The sequence below is a fragment of the Cetorhinus maximus genome, chromosome 2 (assembly GCF_964194155.1).
Source record: "Cetorhinus maximus chromosome 2, sCetMax3.hap1.1, whole genome shotgun sequence".
NCBI classification, from domain to species: Eukaryota; Metazoa; Chordata; class Chondrichthyes; order Lamniformes; family Cetorhinidae; genus Cetorhinus; species Cetorhinus maximus.
In genome coordinates this window covers 1,874,111-1,888,695 of record NC_135880.1, presented here as the reverse complement: position 1 = coordinate 1,888,695, position 14,585 = coordinate 1,874,111, and the positions used below count along the sequence as shown (strand labels likewise).

Below are 14,585 nucleotides of genomic sequence, written 5' to 3'. Positions count from 1 at the left end.
AAGGAACGGCGATATATTTCCAAGTCAGGATGGTGAGTGACTTGGAGGAGAACTTTCAGGTGGTGGTGTTCCCATCTATCTGCTGCCCTTGTCCTTCTAGATGGTAGTGGTCGTGGGTTTGGAAGGTGCTGTCGAAGGAGCCTTGGTGAATTCCTGCAGTGCTTCTTGTAGATGGTACACACTGCTGCTACTGTGTGTTGGTGCTGGAGGGAGTGAATGTTTGTGGATGTGGTGCCAATCAAGCGGCGGCTTTGTCCTGGATGGTGTCCAGCTTCTTGAGTGTTGTGGGAGCTGCACTCATTCAGGTAAGTGGGGAGTATTCCATCACACTCCTGACTTGTGCCTTGTAGATGGTGGACAGGCTTTGGGGAGTCAGGAGATGAATTGCTGACCACACAATTCCTAGCGCCTATGAGGGGGATAAAGGTGATGGCGCAGTGGTAATGTTGCTGGATGAGTAATCCAGGGTTAATTCTCTGAGGACCTGAGTTCGAATCTCACCATGACAGGTGGTGGAATTTGAATTCAATAAAAATCTGGAATTCAAAGTTTAATAATGACCATGGAACTGTTGTAAAAACCCATCTGGTTCGCTAATGTCCTTTAGGGAAGGAAATCTGCCATCCTTACCTGGTCTGGACTACATGTGACTCCAGACCCACAGCAATGTGGTTGCAATGCAGGGGCAATTAGGGCTGGGCAATAAATGCTGGCATAGGAACACCCACATCCCATGAATGAAAAAATCTCCCTCCCCCTCAAAAGCCAAGCAGGTCCACCCCACTCGAAACCAAATTTCACACATCTTGACATCACCGCCTGGCTCTGATTTGAATTTCCTTCCCGCTTGTTCTGGTCTCCCCCATCAGGAGAAACAGCTTCTCTCTCCCGACGCTATTAAATCTTCATACACAATGTGGTGTATGAATTTCAGTGCCAGTGTGATGCTGGTGGATCTTCTGCTGTTTGCAATGGGTAAAGTACAGGCCAAACCCAACCAGTCCGTGCTTGCTAAACTCAGAATATAATGTCTAATGTTCAATATGATTCTGCCATTGGACAACATTCACTGAATAACCCTGAGTGTGCTCAGAATAACACTGACAACTAGTTTAAGATTATCAGTTGGGCTCAGAGTGTGGCTCACTTACACTTGCTCAGAGTCACATCTATTCATTCACAGAGACCTGCCCTCACCAGGCAAAAGCACCTTGTCCAGGCTATGCAACTTTTAAAAATTAAATCCTTTAAACATCTTTAGCCTCTCAGTTAGATCACCCCCTAATCTTCTAAACTATGGGGAATATAAACCCAGAATATGCAAACTGTGTTTCTAATTCTCCCCAGGATAATTCTGGGGAATCTGCGCTGCTCCCTCTCCCAGGCCAATATCCCCTTCCTGAGGCTAGTGCCCAGAGCTGAACACACTGACTCCAGATGGGCTTTAACCAGATATTTGCAGCTGGAAGGCAGCTTCCACCCCTTTATGTCTCACCTACAGATGGAGGTGAACATCCCCTTTGCCTTTTTAATTATTTACTGTTAATACCCAATCAGCTGTTAGTGATTTCTGTAGTCAAAGCCCTAAATCTCTCTGCCCACCTACAGCTCCCAGATTCTCACCTCCCTCTATCATTCTGTCTTTTCCTCTCTCTCTCTCTCTGTCTCTCTCTTTCTGTCCATCTCTGCCTCCCTCTCTCTCTGTCTTTCACTTTCTCTGCCTCTCTCTCTCTCTGTCCCTCTCTCTCTCTCTGGCTCTCAATTTCTACCTCTCCCCCTTTCTCTCTCACATTCTCCCTTGTCTCTGTCAATCTCCCCCTCTCTGTCTCACTGTCTCTCCGTCTATCTTTCTATCTCTCTCTCCTTCCCCCACTCTCTCCTTCTATCCCACTCCCTGTCCCTCATAACTATCCCTTGCTCTCTCTCTGCCTCTCTCCCTCTCTGTCACTCTCTCTCTCTCTCTGTCCCTCTCTCTCTCTCTCTCTCTGTCTCTCTCACTCTCAATGCCTTAAGCATTCCATTACAGTACAGAGTTCACTGTAAAGTTCAGTTTCAGTCCCAGCCAGTTTTCTATTGGTGAGTTTTCTTACCACCCACTCCCTCCCTCTCGTTAACTAGGGTTTATTTTGAATTCCAAGCAGTATTCTGGGTCAGAACGATGTACTCTTTGCTGTGGTCACTGTTTGGAGCAGGAGCCAGGAGACAGGGAGCAGTAACAGGCCATGGGGCTTTAAGGACTCTCATATCTGGTAAGAAACTGGGAGCAAGAGGGAAACCCGGAGTCTGAAGACCCAAATATACCGAAAACACCAGGAGAGGGGTCCGAGTGTGGGACAGGGGGCTTGGGATGCCCACTGTTTCTCTCACTGGCTCAATTTACTCCAGCTCCGGTTATTTATGTTCTGGGGAGAATGGGACAGTGAGATTAGTAAAGATCTGGCAGATACACAATGGGCTGAATAGTCTCCACTGTTATAAGCTCCATTCTTTAATTCGGTGATTGTTAATGTTTTCCTGTTTCACAAGAAAGTGAATCAACACCCCCGACTCCCATATACCCTACATGTGAGGACATTCCTTATTCCAGTCAGCAGCATTTCGAATCTGAAATAAATACACAAAATGCTGGAAAAACTCAGCAGCTCTGACAGCATCTGTGGAGAGACAAACAAAATTAACGTTTCGAGTCCATATGACTCTTCAGAACTGTTTGAAACTGAGTTTCTGTCATTCAGGGAGACTGACAATGGTCAATAATTGTTGGTGAATCAGTTTTCCCTCCATTGTAATTGTCAGGATTAATGACAACACTCAGGTAACTCTCTATAAACAGCAGTTTGTGGCGTAGTTGCACTGCGCAGTGAGACCCAGCTTCCTGATCTCTGTTAATATTCACACTAACTGCAGCTTCCTGTCCCCCAGGTGCAGGAACCAGTCCCCCAGAATCCTGCAACCAGCAAATACCCAAGATACCTCCATGTGACTTCAAGCCAGAAAAATATAAGGTAAGACACAGAGACAAAGAGTTAGAGACAGGCCCACAGAGACAGAGAGACAGAGTTAGAGACAGGCCCACAGAGACAGAGCCAGAGTTAGAGACAGGCCCACAGAGACAGAGACAGAGACAGGCCCACAGAGACAGAGCCAGAGCCAGACAGAGACCCACAGAGACAGAGCCAGAGTTAGAGACAGGCCCACAGAGACAGAGACAGAGTTAGAGACAGACCCACGGAGACAGAGACAGAGTTAGAGACAGGCCCACAGAGACAGAGACAGAGTTAGAGAAAGACCCATGGAGACAGAGACAGAGTTAGACAGAGACCCACAGAGACAGAGTTAGAGATAGGCCCACAGAGACAGAGTTAGACACAGGCCCACAGAGACAGAGAGACAGAGTTAGAGACAGGCCCACAGAGACAGAGAGACAGAGTTAGAGACAGGCCCACAGAGACACAGAGACAGTCAGACAGAGACCCACAGAGACAGAGTTAGAGACAGGTCCACAGAGACAGAGTTAGAGACAGGCCCACGGAGACAGAGACAGAGTTAGAGACAGACCCATGGAGACAGAGACAGAGTTAGACAGAGACCCACAGAGACAGAGTTAGAGATAGGCCCACAGAGACAGAGAGACAGAGTTAGACACAGGCCCACAGAGACAGAGAGACAGAGTTAGAGACAGGCCCACAGAGACAGAGAGACAGAGTTAGAGACAGGCCCACAGAGACACAGAGACAGTCAGACAGAGACCCACAGAGACAGAGTTAGAGACAGGTCCACAGAGACAGAGAGACAGAGTTAGAGACAGGCCCACAGAGACAGAGAGACAGAGTTAGAGACAGGCCCACAGAGACAGAGAGACAGAGTTAGAGACAGGCCCACAGAGACAGAGAGACAGAGTTAGAGACAGGCCCACAGAGACAGAGACAGAGTTAGAGACAGGTCCACAGAGACAGAGAGACAGAGTTAGAGACAGACCCACAGAGACAGAGTTAGACACAGGCCCACTGAGACACAGAGACAGAGTTAGAGACAGGCCCACAGAGACAGAGAGACAGAGTTAGAGACAGGCCCACAGAGACAGAGAGACAGAGTTAGAGACAGGCCCACAGAGACAGAGAGACAGACACAGAGGCCCACAGAGACAGAGAGACAGAGTCAGACAGAGACCCACAGAGACAGAGTTAGAGATAGGCCCACAGAGACCCACAGAGACAGAGAGACAGAGTCAGACAGAGACCCACAGAGACAGAAACAAAGAGTTAGAGACAGGCCCACAGAGACAGAGAGACAGAGACGGATGGAGACACAGAGACAGAGGGTGGGATTTTCCCTGATTTGTACCAAGTGATGGGTTAAACGATGTTGTATCTGCCGGCCGCGATGACTAGTGATCTCACCCTATTGTCCCAAACCCACTGCATCATTCCTGCATTCCCGGGAAACAGGTGGTTTCCATGGTAGGTGGGGTGTCATTTGCCTGTCACACCTTCACCTCACCGCTTCCTCACGCCAGGCGCCATATTTAAAACCCGCGCACCACCTCACAGAGCTTCCAGCCCAGGGTGCTGCACAAAGACATAGCCCTGAAAGGCAAGAAGACTGCAGCCCCCAGGTTCACTGACACGTCCCTTGAGTGCCTTTTGGACACTGTGGAGGCCGCTGGGATGTCCTATACCCCCCACTCTGGCCGCAGGAGGGACGGCAACATCACCAACCCAGCTTGAGAGGCAGTGCCAGTGGTGGGCAGTGCCAACACCCTGTAAAAGGGGACAGCCACCCAGTGCCACAAGAGGATGAATGATCTCCTCCGCTCCGCCAGGGTAAGTCACTCTATTCATCACTCCCAACTCACACACTCACAAACCCATCACACACCCACAGGGCCCTCACTCACTGCCAGTGCGAAGGACATCACCATTCACTCTCTCACACTCACCGTCATTGTCCTCATCCCGTCCATGGGACCATTCACCACCCACACAGGCCAAGCTTACTTATCATCTGGCCCGGCAGGAATCCCGATACACTCTCCCCACCTCTATCCATGCAGGACAAACTGGCTCACAACAGGAGGGAAAGGTCGTAAGCAGGTGGAGGGATGCCAGAATTCAAAGCTCTCTCAGAATTTGAAAACAGAGGCATCCAGCTGGCCGGCGATGACCGGGGTCGGTCCTGTGCTGATGGTGAGGTCGACGCTGTTCTACCAAGTGAGGACGCAGCAGTGCAACATCCATCAGACAACCATGCCGTGAGTGCTGTGTCCTCTTTCACAGGCCACTACCATGCACTCATTACCTCCCCTTGCTTGCGCAGGCACATCTGGGAAGCAGCTGACGGAGTCCATGACCCAGGGCCTCCAAGCAAGCTCCGAAAAAACCTCTGAAGAGGAATCTGAAGGCACCTTCCCTGAAGTCCCATCACAGCGCCCACCCAAACCCTCCACCTGCGGAGAGACACACACCTCGGTGGGACCCAGCTTTAGAGTAGCCTCGGGATCACAATCTGGTGAGCACATCGCACAGTCTGATCCACAGCAGGCGGAGGGAGGGACTTCCCAGGTCCCCGGCACTCAGAGGGCTGCTGGAGGCCAGAACATTACTGAGTCCGAGTCAGATGAGGAGCCTCTGGACTCGGTCATGTCACAGTTTCCGGAGCTGCAAAGACAAGCTCGGGAACATCAGGAAGGGATGTCCGCTGCACTCCTCAGATTGGAAGGCACGATGGAGGAGTCCGTCCGCCTTCAGGCTGAGGTGATAGCGCCGGCATTGCAACGCACCGAGGTCAACACTGGCCGGATGGCACCCGCCATGGAGACCTTGGTCCAGGACATCGCTCCTGCACTGCTGCGCGGGCTTAACCCCATCGCTGATGCCATAGTGTCAACCGTGTCAACGCGAGAGAGGTGTGGGGCAGCTCGATCTCACTCCAGCTACTCCTTCTCCTCACGGAGTCAGCCTGGGGCCCTCGGGCACCCATAGGGAGGAGGGTCAGCAGGTGCACAGTCCGGGGCCATCCACCCAGGTGACTCTGGGAGTGTCCGGCCCATCCGAATCCCCTCTTCCTGTGACCTCAGCAGCTCCAGCTCCACAGGCCGAGGAGGGTGACACTGCCACACAGCAGGACCCCGACAGCAGGCCGGGACCCTCCAGGTCTCAGCCCTCCAGAGGACGCCCGCCAAAGTCATCACAGACAGGGCGTCACAGTCAGCAGGCTGCCTCCACCTCCACTGTGGATGTCCCGGGAGCACCAAGACACAGCGGCAGGGTTAGGAAAGTTAGGTAAAAGTAATTGCACAGCCTGGGCACGGATGTTAATCACTTGTACAGACTGTTCACTATTGTCAATAAACTCCCAACAATGTCTCCCTGCCTGAGGCTCCTTGTTCTGATGAGCAGTGTTCGTGTCACTCAGATGTGAAACCTTTCTGCACAGGATAAAGGGAGATGTCTCAGTCCAGGGCCTCTTCCCTGTGTCTGTGCAGCCTTCAGACCACAGTGATGGTCTAGCCTCACACTCCCTGGAAATATTACTGATGTCTGCACCTCGACAGTGCTGGTCATTGCTGCCAGAATGTAGTGGGCAGGCGCCACAGAGTTCCATCATTCTCTCTCTGTGCTCTCAGCACCATTAAGGTGGGGCTGGCCCCCATCTCACCAGCATCTGTGACCAGTGATGCTGAGCACCAGCTTCTGAAGGGCTGAGGTGCTGAAGGCGGACACAGCATCAGATGCATCTAAAGTTTCATGGCTGCGTCTCTGAGATGGCTCTGATCATGGAGCGTAAGGGAGCTACCCTCGGCCAGACAGGAGTCAGACATTCTCAGAGACTATGTGAAGATCTATGGAGTCTCCTCACTGCATGTTGTCATCATCCTCCATGAATCAGGCAGCTATGAGGGCCTCTGAGTGCGCCTGCCTCGTCTGGCCAGTGCGAGGGCCTCATCCTCATCATCATCGCCTTCGAGGACCCCCTCACCCTCATCCCCGTCAGCGTCCTCCTCATCAGAGGAGACCTCCAGCTCTTCCATCTCCTCCTCAGACAGCTCCTCTCCCTGTTGCAGCGCCAGGTTGTAAAGGGTGCAGCAGACGACGATGATGTGTGATACCCTCTGTGGACTGTATTGCAGGGCCCCACCAGACCGGTCCAGACACCGGAACCTCATCTTCAGCATCCCGATGGTCTGTTCCACCAAGCTGTGAGATGCTGCATGAGCCTCATTATCCCATCGCTCTGCTGCAGTCTGAGGCTGCCACACGGGTGTCATCAGCCACGGCCTCTGTGGGTAGCCCTTGTCCCCAAGGAGCCAACCCTGCTGCCTCTATGGACCCTGGAAGGCTGCAGGGATCCGCGAGTGACTCAGGATGTAGGCATCGTGCACACACCCTGGAAACCGTGTGCAGACCTGCAGGATGTGTTTGTGGTGGTCAGATACCAGCAGCATGTTCAGTGAGTGGAAGCCCCTGCGGTTGATGAAGTTCACTGAGTGTAGCGATGGAGACCTGAGCGCCACATGAGTGCAGTCGATTGCCCCCTGCACCTGTGGGAATCCCGAGATCAGGGCGAATCCAATGGCCCTTGTATCCTGGCTGTCCCGGTCCCGGGCGAAATGCACAAAGTTGTAGCCATGGAGAAGGTGACATCCGTGACCTCATGGGTACATTTGTGGGAGGTGGATTGTGAGATCCCACATCGTCCAACTGTTGTGCAGTGGATTAAAATGCTCATGAGTTTGCAGTCTGTGCCGGGGGTGCTGGGAGGTGTGGAGGTTAAAAGCTCTGGAACATTTGGTGACACTTTGATGCCTCTGTGCTGCTTGAGTGGGCAGAGAAGCTGGAGGCCCAACTCCAATCATATCAATGTGGCTGTGCCTGAACTGTCTCAGCTACAGAGGAATGGTCGCTTTATACAAGGTTTCCCTGATGCATGGTCACTTCCCTCACCCTGACCCCACACCCCGAATGCTTGTGCATTATGTTCAACAGCAGGTCCTGGGCACCTCCTGCCAGGAGTTGCCTCAATGACCAGGCTGCCCTTAACCCCGAACCCCCCCAGCGCCCCTGAAGCTTGAAGTCCAAAAGGTGACCCTGGCGAGTGCTGTACAATGTTACTGTGAGCTCACATCCGAGCTCCCCTCAAAGTGCATCTGCCAAGTGCAGGCCTTTTATGTGCTGTTGTTAAACACGTCAGCGTGCTCTCTTGCTGATGTGGACCGATGATCCAGTCACGGGGGACGATTCTGGTGGGCTGGCCTGATGATGATTTGCTGATGTATTACAATGAGGTTCCCAACGTCCAATGGCGTCCCAACACACAGACAGGCAGAGACCCACTGACACAGGCAGAGACCCACAGAGACAGGCAGAGACCCACAGAGACAGGCAGAGACCCACAGACACAGGCAGACAGACAGAGACCCACAGAGACAGGCAGAGACCCACAGAGACAGGCAGAGAGACAGAGACTCACAGAGACAGGCAGACAGACAGAGACTCACAGAGACAGCAGACACAGAGAGGTGAACAACGGACACACTGTGCAGGGTTGAGGAAGGGATGGGGAATGATTGAGGATTAAAAGAGGATGGTGGAGGGAGAGGGAGGGATGTTATGAGAGAGAGGATTGGGAGGGGGTTTTAGAAGGGGATTGCTGGGGTGGTGGTGAAGTTGGGGGTGTGGGAGGGTCAGTACTGTGGGAGATTATTGAGCCTGATTTGTACTCTGTTTGCAGGGTCTCTCTTACGATGCAATGCTGAGGATCCGGAGACAGAATCTCTCGCACTTGGCCATAACTTACTACAAGGAACCTCTCCTCATCCATCAGGGTCACATGCAGTGGGTGTGGGACATGGATGGTCGCAGGTACCTGGACTTCTTTGGGGGAATAGTTACCATCAGCGTTGGCCACTGTCACCCGTGAGTAACCAGGCTTTACTGTTTGTCTCTCTCATTTTCACTCTCGATTGCTTTGTTGTCCAGGGAATGGATTTAGATGAAATCTGGACCTGTTTTCTCTACCTGTGCCCTTTGTGAGGATTAACTTGCCTGTGCAACAAACTAACTCCTGTTTAAGTGCAGCCCATTATCTAGTCACTGTTTTGCCAGGCTAATCTTTGATCCCAAGTTATTTGACCCAGATCCATTCTTAGTCCATTAAAGTTGACTTTCCCCCAGTTAATTATTCTTACTCTGGATTGTCCTTTGTCCTTTTCCATAGACAGCCTGAACCTAATGATACAATGATCACTGTCCCCTAAATGTTCCTCCACTGACACTTGGTCTACTTGGCCCACCTCATTCCCAAGAACCAGGTCTAGCAATGTCTTCTTTCTCATCGGACTGGAAGCATACTGCTGAACACACTCTCGGAACTCTTGCCCCTCTCTGCCCTTTACAATGGTACTATCCCAGTCTATATTCAGATAATAAAGGTCCTCCATTACAAGTGCTCTATAACGTTTGCATCTTTCTGTAATTTCCCTGTAGATTTGCTCCTCTACATCTTTCCCACTAGTTGGTGGTCTATAGACTACACCAAGCTATGTAATGGCACCTTTTTGATCCTTTGGGTAGATGATGTGGGGGAGCAGTGAGGTTGGGAAAGGGGATGGGGGGGGGGTGGTGGTGGGGCCACATGCGGTGTTGGAGATGCGGGGTTGGGGTTGAGGGAGTGGGGGATGGTCAGATGGGAGGTTGGGGGATGGGGTAGCTCGGGAATCGGGGTAGGGATTGGGATGGGCACATGGGATGCTTAGTGGTGGGGGTGTTGTAGCTGTACTGGAACAGCTTGGCTAGGGGCGCGGCAAGTTCTGGAGCACAAGTCTTCAGTACTATTGCTGGAATATTGTCAGGGCCCATAACCTTTGCAGTATCCAGAGCCTTCAGCCATTTCTTGATATCATGTGGAGTGAATCAAATTGGCTGAAGACTGGCATCTGTGATGCTGGGGACCTCCGGAGGAGCCCGAGATGGATCATCCACTCGGCACTTCTGGCTGAAGATTGTTGCGAATGCTTCAGCCTTATCTTTTGCACTGATGTTCTGGGCTCCTCCATCATTGAGGGTGGGGATATTTGTGGAGCTTCCTCCTCCAGTGAGTTGTTTAATTGTCCATCACCATTCACGACTGGATGTGGCAGGACTGCAGAGCTTAGATCTGATCTGTTGGTTGTGGGATCGCTTAGCCCTGTCTATCACTTGCTGCTTATGCTGTTTGGCAAGTAGTCCTGTGTTATAGCTTCACCAGGTTAACACCTCATTTTTAGGTATGCCTGGTGTTGCTCCTGGCATGCCCTCCTGTACTCTTCATTGAACCAGGGTTGATCCCCTGGCTTGATGGTAATGGTAGAGTGGGGGATATGCTGGGCCATGAGGTTACAGATTGTGTTTGAGTTCAATTCTGCTGCTGCTGATGGCCCACAGCGTCTCATGGATGCCCAGTTTTGAGTTGCTAGATCTGTTTGAAATCTATCCCATTTAGCACGGTGATAGTGCCACACAACACGATGGAGGGTATCCTCATTGTGAAGGTGGGACTTCATCTCCACAATGACTGTGCGATAGTCACTCCTGCCCATACTGTCATGGACAGATACATCTGTGACAGGCAGGATGGTGAGGATGAGGTCGAGTATATTTTTTCTCTTGTTGGTTCCCTCACCACCTGCCGCAGACTCAGTCTAGCAGCTATGCCCTTTAGGACTCGGCCAGCTCGGTCAGTGGTGTTGCTACCGAGCCACTCTTGGTGATGGACATTGAAGTCCCCCATCCAGAGCACATTCTGCACCCTCGCCACCCTCAGTGTTTCCTCCAAGTGGTGTTCAACATGGAGGAAGCACTGATTCATCAGCTGAGGGAGGGCGGTACGGGGTAATCAGCAGGAGGTTTCCTTGCCTATGTTTGACCTGAAGCTATGAGGCTTCATGGGTCCAGAGTCGATGTTGAGGACTCTCAGGGTAACTCCCTCCCGGCTGTATACCACTGTGTTGCCACCTCTGCTGGGTCTGTCCTGCTGGTGGGACAGGACTTACCCAGGGATGGTGATGGTGGTGTCTGGGACACTATCTGTAAGGTATGATTTTGTGAGGATGACTATGTCAGGCTGTTGCTCGACTAGCCTGTGGGACAGCTCTCCCAATTTTGGCACTAGCCCCCAGATGTTACTAAGGAGGACTTTGCAGGGTCGACAGGGCTGAGATTGTCATTGTCGTTTCCGGTGCCTAGGTTGATGCCGGGTGGTCCGTCCGGTTTCATTCCTTTTTTGTGACTTTGTAGCGGTTTGTTACAACTGAGTGTCTGGCTCGGGCATTTCAGAGTCAACCACATTGCTGTGGGTCTGGAGTCACATGCAGGCCAGACCAGGTAAGGACAGCAGATTTCCTTCCCTAAAGGACATTAGTGACCCAGAATGGTTTTTACAATAATCGACAATGGTTTCATGGACATCATGAGATGTTTAATTCCAGGTTTTTAGACCATAAAACCATAAGACATAGGAGCAGAAATTAGGCCATTCGGCCCATCGAGTCTGCTCCGCCATTCAATCATGGCTGATAAGTTTCTCAACCCCATTCTCCCGCCTTCTCCCCGTAACCTTTGATCCCCTTACCAATCAAGAACCTATCTATCTCGGTCTTAAATACACTCAATGACCTGGCCTCCACAGCCGTCTGTGGCAATGAATTCCATAGATTCACCACTCTCTGGCTAAAGATGTTTCTCCTCATCTCTGTTCTAAAAAGTCTTCCCTTTACTCTGAGGCTGTGCCCTCGGGTCCTAGTCTCTCCTACTAATGGAAACATCTTCCCCACGTCCACTCTATCCAGGCCTTTCAGTATTCTGTAAGTTTCAATCAGATCCCCCCTCATCCTTCTAAACTCCATCGAATATAGACCCAGAGTCCTTTTTGACTGAATTCAAATTCCACCATTCGAACCTGGGTCCCCAGAGCATTACCCAGGGTGTCTGGAGCGCTGGTCCAGCAACAATACTACTTCCCCATCACCTACACCTGGGGGGGGGGGACGGGGGTCTGTGTCGGGGGGGGGTGTGTGTCGGGGGGGGGTCTGTGTCGGGGGGGGGTCTGTGTCGGGGGGGGGTGTGTGTCGGGGGGGGGTGTGTGTCGGGGGGGGGTGTGTGTCGGGGGGGGGTGTGTGTCGGGGGGGGGTGTGTGTCGGGGGGGGGTGTGTGTCGGGGGGGGGTGTGTGTCGGGGGGGGGTGTGTGTCGGGGGGGGGTGTGTGTCGGGGGGGGGTGTGTGTCGGGGGGGGGTGTGTGTCGGGGGGGGGTGTGTGTCGGGGGGGGGTGTGTGTCGGGGGGGGGGTGTGTGTCGGGGGGGGGTGTGTGTCGGGGGGGGGTGTGTGTCGGGGGGGGTGTGTGTCGGGGGGGGGTGTGTGTCGGGGGGGGGTGTGTGTCGGGGGGGGGTGTGTGTCGGGGGGGGGTGTGTGTCGGGGGGGGGTGTGTGTCGGGGGGGGGTGTGTGTCGGGGGGGGGTGTGTGTCGGGGGGGGGTGTGTGTCGGGGGGGGGTGTGTGTCGGGGGGGGGTGTGTGTCGGGGGGGGGTGTGTGTCGGGGGGGGGTGTGTGTCGGGGGGGGGTGTGTGTCGGGGGGGGGTGTGTGTCGGGGGGGGGTGTGTGTCGGGGGGGGGTGTGTGTCGGGGGGGGTGTGTGTCGGGGGGGGGTGTGTGTCGGGGGGGGGTGTGTGTCGGGGGGGGGTGTGTGTCGGGGGGGGGGTGTGTGTCGGGGGGGGGTGTGTGTCGGGGGGGGGTGTGTGTCGGGGGGGGGTGTGTGTCGGGGGGGGTGGTGGGGGGGTGTGTGTCGGGGGGGGGTGTGTGTCGGGGGGGGGTGTGTGTCGGGGGGGGGTGTGTGTCGGGGGGGGGTGTGTGTCGGGGGGGGTGTGTGTCGGGGGGGGGTGTGTGTCGGGGGGGGGTGTGTGTCGGGGGGGGGTGTGTGTCGGGGGGGGGGTGTGTGTCGGGGGGGGGTGTGTGTCGGGGGGGGGTGTGTGTCGGGGGGGGGTGTGTGTCGGGGGGGGGTGTGTGTCGGGGGGGGGTGTGTGTCGGGGGGGGGTGTGTGTCGGGGGGGGGTGTGTGTCGGGGGGGGGTGTGTGTCGGGGGGGGTGTGTGTCGGGGGGGGGTGTGTGTCGGGGGGGGGTGTGTGTCGGGGGGGGGTGTGTGTCGGGGGGGGGTGTGTGTCGGGGGGGGGTGTGTGTCGGGGGGGGGTGTGTGTCGGGGGGGGGTGTGTGTCGGGGGGGGGTGTGTGTCGGGGGGGGGTGTGTGTCGGGGGGGGGTGTGTGTCGGGGGGGGGGTGTGTGTCGGGGGGGGGTGTGTGTCGGGGGGGGGTGTGTGTCGGGGGGGGGTGTGTGTCGGGGGGGGGTGTGTGTCGGGGGGGGGTGTGTGTCGGGGGGGGGTGTGTGTCGGGGGGGGTGTGTGTCGGGGGGGGGTGTGTGTCGGGGGGGGGTGTGTGTCGGGGGGGGGTGTGTGTCGGGGGGGGGTGTGTGTCGGGGTGGGGTCGGGGGTGGTCTGTGTCGGGGGGGGGTGTGTGTCGGGGGGGGGGTGTGTGTCGGGGGGGGGTGTGTGTCGGGGGGGGGTGTGTGTCGGGGGGGGGTGTGTGTCGGGGGGGGGTGTGTGTCGGGGGGGGGTGTGTGTCGGGGGGGGGTGTGTGTCGGGGGGGGGTGTGTGTCGGGGGGGGTGTGTGTCGGGGGGGGGTGTGTGTCGGGGGGGGGTGTGTGTCGGGGGGGGGTGTGTGTCGGGGGGGGGTGTGTGTCGGGGGGGGTGTGTGTCGGGGGGGGGTGTGTGTCGGGGGGGGGTGTGTCGGGGGGGGGGTGTGTCGGGGGGGGGGTGTGTCGGGGAGGGGTGTGTTGGGGAGGGGTGTTATGGAGGGTGGGTGTTGGGGGAGGGGGGGTGTTGGGGAGTGTGTGTTGGGGAGAGGGGGGTGTTGGGGGAGTGGGGGTGTTGGGGAGGGGGTGTGTGTTGGGGGGGGTGTTGGGGAGGGGGTGTTATGGAGGGTGGGTGTTGGGGGAGGGGGGGTGTTGGGGAGGGGGTGTTGGGGGAGTGGGGGTGTTGGGGAGGGGGTGTGTGTTGGGGGGGGTGTTGGGGAGGGGGTGTTATGGAGGGTGGGTGTTGGGGGAGGGGGGGTGTTGGGGAGGGTGTGTTGGGGAGGGTGGGTGTTGGGGGAGTGGGGGTGTTGGGGAAGGGGTGTTGGGGAGTGGGGGTGTTGGGGGAGTGGGGGTGTTGGGGAGGGGGTGTGTGTTGGGGGGGGTGTTGGGGGAGTGGGGGTGTTGGGGAGGGGGTGTGTGTTGGGGGGGGTGTTGGGGAGGGGGTGTTATGGAGGGTGGGTGTTGGGGGAGGGGGGGTGTTGGGGAGGGGGTGTTGGGGGAGTGGGGGTGTTGGGGAGGGGGTGTGTGTTGGGGGGGGTGTTGGGGAGGGGGTGTTATGGAGGGTGGGTGTTGGGGGAGGGGGGGTGTTGGGGAGGGTGTGTGTTGGGGGAGTGGGGGTGTTGGGGAAGGGGTGTTGGGGAGTGGGTGTTGGGGGAGTGGGGGTGTTGGGGAGGGGGTGTGTGTTGGGGGGGGTGTTGGGGGAGTGGGGGTGTTGGGG

At 55.6% G+C, this 14,585-nt stretch overlaps 1 long non-coding RNA gene across 1 annotated transcript; it reads left to right on the top strand.

Moving 5' to 3' along the window:
- The first annotated feature begins 2,144 nt into the window (after window positions 1-2,144).
- LOC144690055 (uncharacterized) lies at window positions 2,145-8,918 on the top strand. The gene is made up of 3 exons (XR_013578743.1): window positions 2,145-2,249; window positions 2,923-3,005; window positions 8,731-8,918. It is a non-coding gene; the product is annotated as an uncharacterized LOC144690055 (long non-coding RNA).
- Window positions 8,919-14,585: the final 5,667 nt, after the last annotated feature.